The sequence below is a fragment of the Bombus impatiens genome, unplaced genomic scaffold, assembly GCF_000188095.3.
Source record: "Bombus impatiens unplaced genomic scaffold, BIMP_2.2 scf_1002, whole genome shotgun sequence".
Classification (NCBI taxonomy): Eukaryota; Metazoa; Arthropoda; class Insecta; order Hymenoptera; family Apidae; genus Bombus; species Bombus impatiens.
In genome coordinates, this window is record NT_177421.1 from 376960 (window position 1) to 389444 (window position 12485).

Sequence of the window (12485 nt, forward strand, 5' to 3'; positions counted from 1 at the left end):
GGGAGGAAAGTTGCATCGTACGCGAGAAAAACCAACTTTCCCTCGTCAAGCCGTAGCAGACAAAGGTCTTTAGAAATGCTTCGGAAACAGACGTTTGTTCAGTTTGAAGGACCTCGACTAGGAAATTCCTAAGATTTATGGAAGATACTTGAGACTATTGAGGGTACGCAGTGAGTATCCGAAGACATCTGGTTGCCATCTTGCCCGCGGTGTGTGACCTGGGCCAGGTAGAGTGTTACGCGACGTAACAGCCGTCCTTATAATTCCGAGTCCGAGCGCGGACACATTCTACCTGCGTTTCTGCCTCGATGTCTGCCACACCTACTGCTCTTTCGTACATGAATGTTGTACACGGGTAATACAAAATCAATCTCCTTGCGTTTTCAATGGATCTCTGGAGTCTTTGAATTTTAACGAAGCAATTTGTAATTCCATATTTATTGCAGTTTAAGCGACATAAGTGTCAGGAATAATTAAAACATGCCATATTAACGATGAGAGCGTAATTTCTTAAATATTTTTCAGATTTTTGATACGCGTTTTGTGTCACACGTGAATAGAGAAAAATAGAAACCAGGACGTAAGATTCACGACATGCCCAAATTACGATAAAGAACAGCGTTCACAACAAGCAGAAGAAATAATTATAGCAAGTCACCATATGTTTGAATTAATGCCACGGTTTAAAATTCATTCTGGAGTCTAAGTTGCTGATATAAATTGATAATAATTAGAAACACCGCATAGTCGGAAGTTGCAAGCTCGGTTTAACAATAGCAAGATGATCGTATCTTGTTACAATTAATATAAATCACATTGTGATTACGATAATGTCCTTTGTAGGAGAATCTCATTGCAGAAGTGACACATCCGGTGCTTTCTGACACGCGGCTGTGTTACGCAAATGCAATTCCATTCTAACAGTAATCCGTATGTACCGGGATGGCCGGTATTATATACTATAGGCCAGGAATCGGGAGTGACCTAGTCTTTGTGACACATATTCATATGATAACCACGCCATTAGCGTGACTGTATTAACATTAATTCGCAGGGACCCTGGTCTACCTAGTATCAAGCGTTAAACACCTATTAGCATCCATTCTGAAAATCGTCGATATCGTTGAAATATTCTAATTTGACTTACCGTTACGGTTAAGAGGATTCCGGTTGCTTCCTCGTAATGGAGGCTACGCTTTTCACAGTCACGTTACGTGCATAAAACCGACCACCTAAAAGGCATCTGAAAAATTCAAGACGCATGCAGCATACCACGGGACGGATCTAAACCAGCCATCTACAGTTTATGCTTTTATTGAAACTTTCGCGATAAATCCTCCTGGTAAAAAGTCCGGTCTATTTCTACTCGCTTAGTGCTTGATAATTCTCCATCTCTGATCGTTTGCCAGGAAACTCGTAGAAACTGATTTCATTCGCTTTGCTTCGATGAACTGATAAAAATTGATCGTGTGACATCGCTAACCACAGCTACCAACTACTGAATCTTACTTTATTTTGTCAATTTTTATTTAGTGCCAGGAAAAATCCTATTTCTTTGGGGAATTGATTAATTGGAATTGATTTTCTATTTAAAAAGAGATTTTCTAAGATTAAAAATTCGGAGCTTCTCTTGCTTTTTAATTGTATCTTGAGTTCTATGGCTTCGATCGACTGGCTGTCACTGTCCTGATTTTTTCCTAATTTTGATAACACATGCATAGCTTTGGTATTACACAGATGACTAATTATTGGCTGCAGGTGTTATCAATGTTTGAATTGTTGAAGTTTGAAGCTATCGAATATTTGATAAAGATTAGTGTATTTCTGCCGAGCACAAACTATCTGTATTCTTTCACATTTTCTGTCTTTATTCTATTTCAGCCAATGTTGGACACTCACGAGCCATGAATCTAGTGTAAGGTCTGATCAATTTTCAATTGACCTGCCGGAAGCGACAAACAACTTCCGGCTCCAGCCGTAACGGCTCGAACACTGGCTTAATGGCTACAGACATCGCGAAAGGCGTAAACGGGGCTCGTTGAGCCAGGAGCTATCTACCAAGGTTTGCACGGCTTATACTAAACGTTAATTTGCATCACATCTGTATGCACCATCGTGCATATCCCTGGCTTACGCGGAATACTCTGGTCTTAATACTTCGTTAATCGCCGTCTATATCCCGGCGTACATGTTACGACTGATTCCACTGTCGGTATACGATCCCGATCTGTGAAATTCATCAAAAGCCGACTGTTCGCAGCTTTTCGTCTCCTAAAACAATCACTTGACCACGAATAAAATATCTAAGGTAAGAACATCTGCAAAATATCCTAGTGTCACTTCAAATATACTAGATAATTGCTAGAAATACGTATTGATAATGAGCTAATTTTTGAGCGACAGTAACTTTATCCCTCTACACTTTCAACCCATCCTTTGTACCATCACAAAGGTTAAAACAAACGCGTTTCGAAGTGTTGTCGCAAACAAACGTATCAGAATTTGCGCTCCTTCGAAATTCAACCAAAGAATCGCAGCTCACGCTATAGCTTCCTACCATTCTCTGCAAGTAACATACTCTCTCAAAGTAACATACAAATTGTACCGAGCGCTATTCCTAAGCGTAACGTCGCTCCTTAAATTAGACTTCGTCGGTGTTCGACACGCCAGACGAAAGAATTAAACTTCATAGTACGCGACAGACGAGATCGGTATTTACTTTGGAGTAGAAGGAGCACGCGGAAGATTGAAAGTTTGAAAACGGGCAAATAGATGCGCCCCTTTCGAGACGATTTGTTCAAGCGCGAGGAACCCATTAAAAGCGCGCAGCTTCAGAAAGAAATACACAAATCGTGGACCCGTATTAAAGTATTTAAAACTTTTGTCAAAAATTCGGCACTTATAGATTTCGCTTTTCGACGAATACACACGTTTTGCCTTTTTTATATTCGCTTCTGTCGTGTCGACTCTTTTGTCGGGACAAATTGATCCGATAAGACGCTCGAATATCTCGAGACGCGGCGTCAGTTAATCTAGTCGAAAGTTTACCGCGTATCATTTTCCACCAAGCCGCGCGTTCCCGCTAGAGAAATTCGCGACGAGGTGTCGAACGTATTTCCGCTGCTTATATGCTAAACTTTAAACGAGTTGCCGACTCCACGGACTCGACCGTCTGTCGATACTCGGCAATTGATGCTCTTTTGGAATGAAATTCTGAAAAAATTGAATTCATACTTTCTTGGAATATGGAAACACGTGTGCGATGAAATTTACAGGAATTTTAAGTAGTAATGGTCAATAATTTGTTAATCAGGCTGGTCGGAATACGCAGTGTACAATTTCATTTAGACACTGTCATAAATTCCACGAAGTATTGGTGAATAAAATCGTCAATTGCATCTGTTTGACTATATATGATCCGATTTTACGAACTTTATACCGTATTTTAAATAATATTGGCCAATAATTCGCTACACGCTCCTGTTTGTCTACATATCGCTCAATTCTACTTTCAATTTTCTGCGCATTCTAAACAGTATCAGTGAATAATACATTAATCGCAGATGTCTGGCTATATATTTTACTTGCGGCATCTATTTTTACTTAGTAATTATTGAAAATTCTTTGTCAGTGATTCACCAATCGCGCTTGTCTGAATTTGTGCAACACATTTAACGTATAGCGTCTATTTCTATTAAATCTATACAAAGTTTAAGTAGTATGGGTTAATAGATTGTTGGCCACGCTTGTCTGGCCACATAATATCCATTTCTACTTACAAATATCTGCACACCCTAAGCAGCGCTGTCAGACAATTCGTTATCCGCGGTTGTCTGGCTACGTATGATCTAATTCCATGTAGAACATTTTCCCATAAATTCTTTATTAGACAAAGATAGCTGTAAATTACTTAACATAACTTTTCTAATATTTTTCTAATAGTTTTTCATTAAAATAATAATATGCTACCAATGAACCTCGATGGCCGAAATGTTGAGCGACTCATAAAGCAGCAGGAGGGGAGGTAGCGGAAGTGTTCAAAAACGATTTTCCACTCGCATCGCAGTTCGCACTTGGAAGCGACACAGTGCTCGGATGTGTTTCTATCGGCAATCGGTGTTGGCAAACCGATGAACTCCGCTGCTCTTTCTGCTGCGCATCCAGAGTTTCTCCTCCGTACTCGTCCCTGACCGAGGTTGTCGTCGATCGTTTATTTCTTGCCTCCTCCTCCCCTCGTCTGTCCGAAAAGTGCACTCAGACGGAAGAGGATGGTGGTTGATATCGATACCGGTAGATCAAAGCCCGCATCCCACCGCGAAATTCTCAAGAGGTAGAGAGAACGGATGTGTACGAGCAACCGGCTGCCTACGTTAGAACCTATCGGATTGCGATCCTATCCAGGGGAAGCGCAGCTACGTTACGCTCAAACAGATTCTTTACAATATTTTTTTGCTCTGCAGCTGAAATTATCTGAGATCTGTTCCGAATTCAACGCACAAGTATGTAGAGTGTAAGATCTGATCGTCGAATTAGGATCAGTCAACATTTCTAACTTTTTTCATTTCTTTTGATAAAGTAGAACTAGTAGCAAATTTATTGTGATATACAGTAACTAAAAAAAGGAATATTTGAATACTGTAGCACTTATATGGTAATTAATTAGTTTCAATTTTGCACTATTTAACAGTATGTACTTTCACATGACTATAAAAAGTTGTCATTATGAAGACGAAATATAGAAATTGATTACAAAATAATTCCATTGGAAACTTTTGCTGTGTCATAACGTTGTGATTTTATATTCACACTATTTTCTGAAAATTTTGCCTTCAAATTAGATTATGTAGTAGCCAAAGGTAAATATACTTGACCGTACAAGAGGATCTATTATCTACAAAGGATCTCTAGAACGTACTTGGCTCTATGACATGAAATAGTAATAGATTAATTGCTACGCATATATTGTGCACGGCCGTGTACTTAATAATAATGTTAACAGCTGGAAATAATTCCTCATTTAATTTGATAGCTAAAAATTCCATCTCTTTGTAAAAATTCACATGTAAAATCTCATTTTTGTTCTTGAAATTTCTCACGTTGAATATTTAATAATAATCCGCTATTTACGATACGATATTGTAATTAAAATGGTCAAACTTTTGCATTTTTCTCTACTTAATTCGATAACCAGAGCTCAAACTTGTCTATAAAAATTTGTAGCCATTTTCTCCTATCTTTTAGAAACTTTCTGATGCTACAAATTCCTTTAACTCGGTTTAAGGGATGCACAGGAGATTCTCACGAAGTTGCGATGTAGCAGGTATTCTGCGAATAGACGCAGTCCGTCGATCAATGTAACATGAGCACATCTGCATTATAATCCAATGAACGTAATGGATCGGTAGCCTTGTCGTTAATTAATCGTACCCGCGGAAGTTGCTCTCTGACGCTAGGAACACGAACCGTACACCATTCGGGCTAATAATTGGCGAATTACCTCTCGGCGAACGGTCTGCGTCGCGGCAAGCGTTCCCAGCAAATGCAATTAAACGAGGGACATCTAGCCGAGCCTGGCGGGAACTTCACCCGTGTGTCGCATTTGCACCCAAGAACCAATATGTGTAAATACTCGTTTCAAAAACCAAAGTGGACGATTCGAAATTTGGTTAGTCTCGTAGAGTAAGAAAACAAGGTAAATAAATTGGTCTTAAGCCGACGTCAAAGTTTTCTACGCAAACCAATTAAGAAAGTTAAGTTAAGCTGACTGGTCCACTTTTTGGCTGCTTTGGTTTTTGGATTGAGCGTGGTCTGAGTATACTTTAACTTCGCCAGCTCATAAAAAATGCATAGTTGACTTTGCCTAAGTTACGAAGGGTTGATTATCCTCTTTAAAGTTGGATCGATCCGAAATCACATTTTATATAAAATCACTGTGTTTAATCAATCAGTAACGTACTCGTTCTTAGGAACTCTCGCTCTAAGAGAAATTAAGTGAATATTTGGAAAAATTTTCTACGGTAAATGTTCTACTGTACTCGGAAATTCTTGCTTGTTGAAATACATTGAATGAAAATCGGGAGCAAGGTCGAACAGCGATAATTTCCCCCATGCGAAGCATGCAATTTGATGTTAAACAGTGGGACGCGTTACCTCCACGAAGCTGAGTGTCAAGCAGCGACGTAACTCGTCGTTTACAGAACATCAGCCAGGAACCAGCGGAACAGTTAACTTTGTTGGACGAATTTCCCACTTGATTGGTGATAATTTTGCGGGTTCCATAATGTCTCCTAGGCCACGCCGACTCGTGACGTTTCGATCAATTCGGCCGGATGCAAATCAATGACGGCGATGAGCATCATGCTTCGGCTAAATTCTATTTAGATGAATCCGTAGATACGCATATCGATACGGTTGCCTCGAATGCCGCTACCAATTAACCAAAATTAGTCAAAATGTTTTATAGACGTGTTCACTGGATACAAACGTATGTTGTGTTTATCTATTTATGCTTTATAACGTACGTTCATCAAATGTATTCCATAGACGTGGCTAATGGGATGAAACCGCGAAACATCAATTTTTAAATTAATCGATGTATGCGTCAGAAGCTTAGTCACTCGAGCTTTTCGAATAATCTCTTACTTGAAATCGATTGAACATTAATTGTTTAATTTCAATTTCATCCGATAAGTATACGATACTTGACAACTTGTACCATCAGACATTGTACAAATCAAAGATACAAGAAGAATCATTATAATTTGAAAATGTTAGTTCACCAACTACGTGAATATAGTTATTTAAAGTCCGGCCGAATCACAATACTCTTTCTCAACGACACACTCATTTGCAAACTTTTCAAAAACTCTCTGCATATAACGACTTCAGTCTGTTTTATGTTGTCCTTCCTCTTCTCTTTTCTATGGAAAAGACCTCGTAACGTCGGACGTTTTGAGAGCAAGGAGCGGACGGGGTCGGCTTCTTACCTGACGCCGACAACATCAAAAAACGTGCAAACTCTTACGAGCAGGTACTTCAATTTCTCTAAATTTCATACAATTATAAGACCTAAATGGAGGAAGAAATAGTAACGAAAAAGCACTGATCGATACTCCTAATATTTCTCTTCATAATTACAATTTCAATTCAACAAAGTAAATTGATTAAAAGAAATTAGAAATGAAATGTTACGCTAACACAATTTGGTCCGTGAAATAAATAAATAAACAAATAAAACTTAAGATACACTTTCAGAAAATCCTATATGTATTCGCTTTCTAAAGACACTTTCATTACGCGAAATTGGGGAAACGTCTAAAGTTGGTTGAAGAAAGGAAAGAAATCGACTTGAATGGAACACTGTTACTGACCTATTCACTCGACTTTTCTATACTCATTTAAGGACGTTCAAAATGGTTCTTTTGACTGATCAATCCGCGTTGACAGAAGCTTTTACCAACCTTAAATGTCCAGTGAACCTTTGATAGATCCGTGAGAATATTCAGCGTGGCTCTCAGCCAGCCGAACAGCTAGCTAGAAAAAAAGATTCGCGAACGAGTTGCATGTGCATGCGCATCATTATTTGTCCGGTATGAATATTCATATCGACGGCTTTGACATATTCAGCTTGAAAAAAGTTGTAAGCTCTTTTAACCACCCTGACGTTTCGCCGATGCACGCTGTCCTTCGTTGCTTATGCGTCTTTATTAAACACGTTTTACAACCCGATTCCACGTCGTATGCTATCTTTCACCGACAACTTTTCCGAACAGAGTTTCCTATTCTTCTAAATGCGTATAAAAATACTGAGCGATTTTGAACGAGAAGACCATAAAAATTTTTTACGAAGATGTTCGATGAACAGTGCTTCGAAATTTGAACGAGTATATTTTGCTAATAAAATACGTTAGCGTTCACGATAAATTATCCACTGCATCAGTTTTCAATATTGACAATAGGAATAAAATTGCGTTTCGTCCATCATCATCCAATTGGAACACCATCTCGTCGAAAATTCAAACACCAAATATAATACATTTTGATGTTTAAATTACAAAATGGACTAAATATTTCAATTTTGAAAAATTGCAAATATTCTCATGCGTATTGTAAACTTTTTCAATAATCAACTATTATAAACAAAATAAATTCTTATGGGCATAAATAGCTTATGATCGGAGAAGATACTGTGTTATATTTTCCAAAATTACCAGGAGGAGGAAAATCGCTGCTAGGTTGGCTATATTATCGTGTGTATTATGTATTTCTGAAAGCATCAGGGTGATCCTTTCGCCCTCAGCGGTACCATCATCGCTGCCATTAAAAAGGTTGCGGGGATGTCCTCGCGGCAATATCAGATAAATGCGTTCAGCTTCGTTCAGGCAGAAGTTTCATTTAACCGTCTCTATCTGCCGCGGCTATTGTTCTTCGCCAATAATGCGCACATGGCGAACAATCATGTCACAATGCGGCGTAATGGGTGAAAAGGACCTAAGTGCAGCCGCACTGGGATGCATCTCAGAGTACGGACGGTCGTAAAAGCTCGGAATGAGATGGGCGTAAAGACGATAAGCGTCTTTCGTTAACCTGCCACGTCCTGGCCCCCTCCTGTACCTCGAATCAGCACATTTAATGCTCGCTATGATTTCAATGAACAAGCATAGCGCCGCAAAATCCTATGATTCTATCCATTAGCTCTCGCTATTCGATGACTAAAACTACATTTCGGATCCAGATATTTGACAAATAATTAGCAGAAAAATTATTCAATTCTTTATAATTTATAGGGTGACTTTTCTTGAACATCGCTAATATCTGCTATTGATAACCGATGATGTAAAACTTAGAATCCCTTAATTCGTATTTGAAACTTAAGTAATCTATTTACCAGTCAATTGGTTAAAATTTAATATAAATATTGCGTAGTAAATTTGTTGAGGATTGTAGATCTTGATAGCCGAAATAATGTTATAGGAACACTAAATTTACACTTGGAATTAATATTAGAATAGTTATATATTTATTTTATGGACGATTTCTAAGATATTCATCGATACACACTTGCACGCGTCTCAGCACTTTCTTCTATACCCAACTGTTAACCGACTGAACAGTTTACATTCATCTGTTTTCGAGATGCCGCGCACACACATACCTCCACACACAGACACCCACATACAAGTATCTCTACTATGCATTTAACCCAGTTCAGCACACAAAATTATATATATCTTAATAAAATTTTCCAGCAGTATGCGATAAATTTGTTTAAAAACATTATTTATTTACAATTGCCCAACTTATAACCGCGTTATAATTCTCGTTGCTAGCAAGTGTACATCGTAGTCTGTACCCAAGGTTCTGGTGCACCCAATAATATCGGACGAAGGAATCTCGCAATAAGTTCCACGTTATCTAAATTAGACGTTAGATCCTTTCTTTAAATAATCGAAGACACATTATTCGCGTTGGGCATTTCTAATCGACAAATTTCTCGACCCAGTTACGATAAAGGATGTTAAAACGATGTAGAAACTACGAGTTACCTGTTCAAAAGGAATGCCGGAGCGCAACATTTTTGATAGCGGTTGAATAAAACATCAGGCTCACGACGCGATGCAAAGGCTTGAATCTTTCATTCGAACGATCAAGGGGGATAGTTTGAAACGGGAAAAGCATGGCCGATATTCGATGACAACCGGCTCGTTATTGGCGCAGATAGGAAGGATGACTCTCTCTGACGCACGGGTGTATAAGCTAGCGGGAGACAGAGGCTTTCCAGAGAACAGTGATAGGACCCTTTAGACCAGACCATGCTAATGAACTTGGCCTGCCATTATCTAAACTGCAGTCAGTACGCCACTTCGGCCGACCCTCCATCGAACTACGAATAACTACCACTCGCCTGGCCCGGCTATCTCTCCCTCTTCCATCCCTGGAATCCATTGTCTCTCCAATATAATGCTGATTGCTCGAACCGTCGAATTTTGAGCAATCAACAAACTTCTGCCTCTTAACGAACGACCACTTTCGTTTGACCATCAGCGGCCCGCGAGTTTTGAATGTATAATTATTTGATTGCTTTAAAGTCGTGTGTTTCCTAGGGGAAGTTAGTTTCATTTAATTGCTCGCGTTTCGTTACGTCGGCTTACTCGGTGAGTTTAACTTTTAACTTCTCTTCGAGTTTCGCGAATATACTCGTACATCGAGAAGGGAAAAAAGAGAAAGAAAGAAAAAGAAAGAACGGAAGGGGAGTCTTTTTCTTGAGAGATATCATTCGAGGAATTTTTCTGTAACCTACATAAATTTCGATACGGATCGAAAGTACAGAGCGAAACACCCGGTGTACGCGCTATTGACAGTTCGATAAATTCTTCGCATTGACTTTCATAGCTGGCGCACATTTTTCATTCGTATTATATTTGACTGGTATCTCATAAAAAAGTGTTGCTCTCTAGTAGAATAGTGGCTCGGTACACAAAAGTGCTAGGACAAGCGCTGTTATTCATTCTCTGTCGTCTGAATAATCACTATATGTCATTCTGTCTGAAAGCTGCTAATAGAACAAAACGCGTATCGCGCATTTATGGGAAGAAAAATATTCTCCCGTATAAAACCCGCGAGCTCGATGCGTGTAAAGCAATCGATGAGCGAGGGGATGGAAAAAATTTACGGGGATAATTTGACGACGAATTCGGTGGCCACTTCATCGGCGAGTCGCGATAATTGTTCAAAAATCATTCGACCAAAGTGGACGAGTGATCGAATCGTTTCTTTTCCGAGAATTTCGCTGCTCGGCACCGCAGATCAGACGCAGAACCGTCCGCCAGTTTCGCTGCGCGAAATTTCCGGTGGGTACGGCGGTCTAATTGAAGCTAATTGAAAATCGATCGATTCGTCCCGTGGTTTGCGAGGCACTAGCTCACCTGCTATAACTCTACACTTCGATGACTAACGGATTATCGAAGTATGCAAATGCGGAGTGTACAATACTTCACGGTCGAACGGACCGAAATTAATAAACGCATTGTGCTCTATTCGAACGTCCAGTTTTATTCGCTGGGAAAATACGAGAGAGTCACGGGAAGGATTCCGGATTTGAATCGTCCGCTTGGAAAAATTCTTTCGTTTCCGCTATAACCGCGTACTTTAAGTAGATAGAAAAAAAATGATAATTCTCACGATAGATTTATAGCAATAAACTTGTGAAATCTCGTTGTCGTCTTTTCTACAATTTAGCAAATAATTACTACGGTAGCCAGTTTTATATACAACGACTCGCGAAAGTATTGAGTTGTTCGAAAGTTGGTAAGAATTTCAGAAATATTTAAAGATAATATATTTCTATAGAATTGATATTATATCGAATAAAATAATAAAATAATCATATTAATAAAATGTAAAACTAATCTGAAAATGTATAAAGAGGTTATAGAATATTTATTGCAAACATAGTTCGGGTACTTACTTTTGTGAGTTACTGTAATTCTCGTAATCTGATTATTGGAACGTTATTCCACTTGACTTTCGTTCTTGTTTGTTTACTCGCGTAAAAAATTTGTTAACAATTAATACAGGTGAACAGTGTTACGTTATTCGGAGAATGAATCATTGATTACGAAAGTGTAGCCTGATGTTGTGTAACGTTGAAGTCAAATAACGGCGGTGCACGGGCTGTGCGGAGATGTTTATTGTTTTTCAGCCGAACGTAATAAATTGTATTGCATTAATGGTCCATTAAATCCTAAATACGGAAATCATAAACTCGCGTTGTGTAGGGCAAAATAATCGATGCACATAGGTATTAATATTCATACATTATTACTCAGTTGATTCGCGCAATTTATCGACGGCGTAATTACTAACGACTTCGGGTCGGTTTATTATTCTTGCTAATATAGCGGCGGTAAAAACTAATGGAACGGTAAAACGTATAGTTAACATATTTCACGTTCATTAGGTCTATCGTACGCGAATAACGCGAGTGCTTTAAATTATCTCGCTGAACGACATCACGCACGGGCTTTGTATCTGACCGCGAATGTTGATTCTACTTGGGATCGTATTCGTCAAACTGCAATACACGCCATCTGATCAAGCCACGAATAATTTAGCGACTCATTCACGTTTATTCTTATCTCTACGACGACGCTCTTCTTTTCCATAATTCGTTTTCTCTTCTTGAAATCGGTATAGTTGGGAAGCTCCGAAGGGAGTTTGTAAATCAGTGTCAGCAAAATAACGTATTCTAGCAAAAAGTTGGTACGTGACGAGCAATATTCATATCCCGGAACTTTAAAAATTAAAAAGGAAGGAACGGAACACGTGTCTATTAGCATCGAGTAATGAATCCCTAGGAAGTAATTAAAGTTTTCGCGGAGAAAATTCCTCTTACAGAACTCAAGGCGAGCCGGGGACGCGGCGCATTTTTCACCGCTCTTGCGCGTTACTCCCGTCTTTCTAAATTCCACGTTTCCGAGCCTCTT